A 3,837-nucleotide genomic window follows, 5' to 3' on the forward strand; every position below is an offset into this window, starting at 1 on the left:
AACCCTCGGATTCCTCACACCAGCTGGCACCTCCTGTCAGTCGGAGAATTCAAATCTGGATGCTCCATCGTCCGCACAAAGTATTGAGTCTAGAACTACATTGCAGCGGGCATTAATACGCGCTACGTTGTGGGTCTGCACACGAATACCAATCCCACTGCAGTAAAGAGCCTGCCACATTGGACCGGCTAAGTTCGCCGCCAACACCGGATCCCCACGGCGTTTCTCTCGACGGGAGAGAGTCCGATGGGAGACAGTCACTAGAATCAATAGACAATAGACAATAGGTGCAGAAGTAGACCATTCGGCCTCTCGAGTCTGCACCGCCATTCTGAGATCATGGCTGATCATTCACTATCAATACCCAGTCCCTGCCTTGTCCCCATATCCCTTGATTCCCCTATCCTTCGGGAAAATGAGCTCAGGAATCTCTGGATTGTTAAATGCTGAAAGTGGTGAAGGAATGCTGGGGGTGGGAATGGAAATTTCTAGCTGGGACGGTGGACCTCAAGCGCTGAGCACAGGCCTTGAGGAGTGGACATCTCTCAACAGTCCACTCACCTGTTCAAACAACCCTTTTCCCACCGGGTCCACCAGCGAAGCTCAGAACCCTCTGGGGTGGAAGCAAATTACCCTGGGTTCTACCCCGCGAGGAAATCTCCGGTCTCGGCCAGCGAACCTATCGAAGCTGATGAGTGGGCATGTGACATCAGAGTTTAGGAAACACTCTAGCAGATGAGGCCCGGCGCCAGTAAACCTCCCTCACGAGGGACATCTGTTTAGCAAAGAGCCTCCCCTGGGACGTTCCATGGCCGGCCAGGTACCGGGTGTGAAGGAAGGTCAACTTTGTAAGTACAGAAGGCGCCTTTGTGTCTACTGATCGGCCAGACGACGTGGTGGTGGTCACGTGTAATTGCTTGCGGGGGTGGGGGGCTCTGGGACCCGCTGCTACAGAAATACAGGCCATTCGTCATCCTTCTACTCAATACCATCTTGCATTTGACGCTTTCCGTATGTTTTTTTTTTGGAGGGGTAAGGTGGAAAATACAAGAGGGCGTAGTTCAATTTGCCCCAGAGCCGCTCTCCCAGCTGACCCCGCCCCACAGGTACAAACTATCAAAGTATTGAGTAAAGGAGATGGGATATTTTCTGAAATTGCATGAGACATTGATGAGGTCTAATTTGGAGTACTGTTGTAGTTGTTGTCATCTACCTACAGGAAAGACGTAAATCAGGTTGAAAGAGCACAGAGAAAATTTACAAGAATTTTGCCGGACCTTTTCCCCAGCAAGGTTGGATGGGACCAGAATCAGAGGTCATGGGTTAAGGTTGAAAAGTGAAAGGTTTAAGGGGAACATGAGGGGAAACTCCACTCTGAGGGTCGTGAGAATGTGGAGCGAGCTGCCAGCACAAGTAGTGCACGCAATCTCGATTTTGACGTATATGAGAGTTTGGATAAGTGCATGGACGGTAAGGGTAAAAGGAGGGCTATGGTGCCCGTGCAGGGCGATGGGAGTGGGCAGTTTAAATGGTTCCGATATGACTCTATGCCTCTAAGATAAACAAGACCTGTCTACAGCTAAACCTGCGGGGCAGACCCAGACCCAGATCTTCCTCTTTCTCTGTCAAAGCCGGCTACACCTCTCCACGGCCAGCCCCGCACCCCGCTCCCAGCGGAAAGCCTTGGGAATGGAGCGGATGAAAAGGTTAGTAACAACAGCAGAGAATTGATGTTAGAATGCATTCGGAACTCAAGAATAAAGATACAGCACTGTTTTCCTTTTGTGTATAAAATATTTTTAATAATACTTTCACAGAAATTATTAGATCTTTCACTTCATAGAAGCGCAGTACCATCATGCACAGGCAAGAATCGCACTCTTTTGTTTAAAGTTCGTGCTGGTCTCTTCACCTTGACTTCTGGGTTTGTTGACAGAATGGGGGAGGCAGGGAAGCTGAATGAGGGGTGGGGTGAGGTTTAGTAGGCCGGGTTACTGGCGTGGTTAGAGGGCGAACTGGATTTACAATGGAGTGGAGTTAGCAATGGGAGAAGTTAGTAGCCCAGGACACTTATAGGATTAAAGTAGAGGGAAGAAAGGGGGTTCAAATGATTATTGCGGGCAATATGGGGGGAGAAAAGAAGCAAACTAGGCAGCGGGGAGGAGCGTCAGCAGCCCGGGACACTGGCGGAGTTAAAGGCAGCGGGGAAGGACGGGGGTGGGGGGAGGGAATAGGCGTTATAATGGGTGGAGCAGGAGGATGTTGGGGTAGTAGAATTGGAGGGTTGTTCCAGTCAAATTCCCGTAGCCCAATATCCAGGTCACTAGGTAGTCCAGAGGGTGGGATCTGGAGGTGGGGCCGAGTGTAGTTGGGACCGATGCCGGGCGGGGGGGTGGGAGTAGTTCACATCCGGTGCACGAGGTAGATCGCGGCTGAAACCGGGGGTAGATGGCTGCCGGTGCTGGGGACCAGACTCCTATTAGAAAAAGCTGAAACTCGTTGAGTTCAGTGCGCCAATGAAAAAAAAAAATTGCCCTGTTGTATAAATAGTTCAAATCAAGCTCTCCAGGATAGTAAGAGTTTAGTCCGGAATACTTTGGTCTGTATTGGCCGTGTGGAGACTCGAGAGATGCGGGAAGCGAGACCAACAAAGAAACGCTGGAGGAACTCAACGGGTCGAGCAGCGTCTGGAGGGCGAAATGCGACAAATCATTTGCCCCCACAGATGCTGCTCGACCCACTGAGGCAATCCAGCAGTGATTTGTTGCTCCAGTATGATGTTGTCAGATTAACGGGGGTAGGTGGGTGGAACACAGTTGGGTGAGAGCGGGGCAGGGTTGAAAGAATTCGGTGAACATGGGTGTAAGACTCAGGGCTAGACAGGGCTGGGATTAGATTTGTCAGTGTTAGTAGCCTGGAGTACTGACAGCGATGGACAGAGGTGGTACGTTTCGGTCCGAGACCTTTCGGCAGGTCTGGAGGAAAGGAAAAGCTGAGGAGTAGATCTATTCCTCGGCTTTATGTCTCCAGTCCTGCCGAAGGGTTTCGGCCCGAAACGTCGACTGTATTCTTTTCCAAAGATGCTGCCTGGCCTGCTGAGTTCCTCCAGCATTTTGTGTGTGTTGCTTGGATTTGCAGCATCTGCAGATTTCCTCTTGTTTGGGGTGGGATTATAACGGGTGAGGTTAGGAGCAAAACATAGAGGAGGCGATCGCTGGTCCTTGCCCCGGCCGCCAGTGGCAAGGGCAGGTGAGGCGTTAGATGAGGTGGGCGGTCAGTGTTTTATGAGAAGGGAAAGGGTTGAATTTCTCAGGTTAAAAAAAAAGGATTGGAAAGGTATATGGACAGGAAAGGAATGGAGGGCTATGGACTGAGTGCGGATCGGTGGGACTAGGTGAGAATAAGCGTTCGGCATGAACTAGAAGGGCCGGGATGGCCTGTTTCCGTGCTGTAATTGTTAAATGGCTGGACAGGGGGCAGGTTAGTTTGAGGGTTAGGGGCCTGACTGGGTAGAAAATGGTCTGTAGGATGGAAGAGACCGGGTTAGATATCTGTAGGCTGACGGCAGAAAGGGCGGGAGTGGCGGAATCCGGAGGAGAGTGATCAGCATCCCGGGATGCCGGCGGTGAGGGGCGCAGGTCAGTAGCCCCGGGTGCAGGCGGGTGAGGGAAGGGATTATGAGTAGCCCGGGTGCGGTTAGGTGATGAGCTGGGGTGATCGTAGTCCAGGGGTGAGGGGCGGAGGGTTAGTAGCCCCGGATTCTGGCGGATTAGGAGCGGGGTCATTAACCCGGGGTGTCGTAGAGTGAAGGGCGCAGGTCAGTGTCCCGAGGTTCCA

This window comes from Hypanus sabinus, chromosome 9 (genome assembly GCF_030144855.1).
Source record: "Hypanus sabinus isolate sHypSab1 chromosome 9, sHypSab1.hap1, whole genome shotgun sequence".
In the NCBI taxonomy this organism is placed as follows: domain Eukaryota; kingdom Metazoa; phylum Chordata; class Chondrichthyes; order Myliobatiformes; family Dasyatidae; genus Hypanus; species Hypanus sabinus.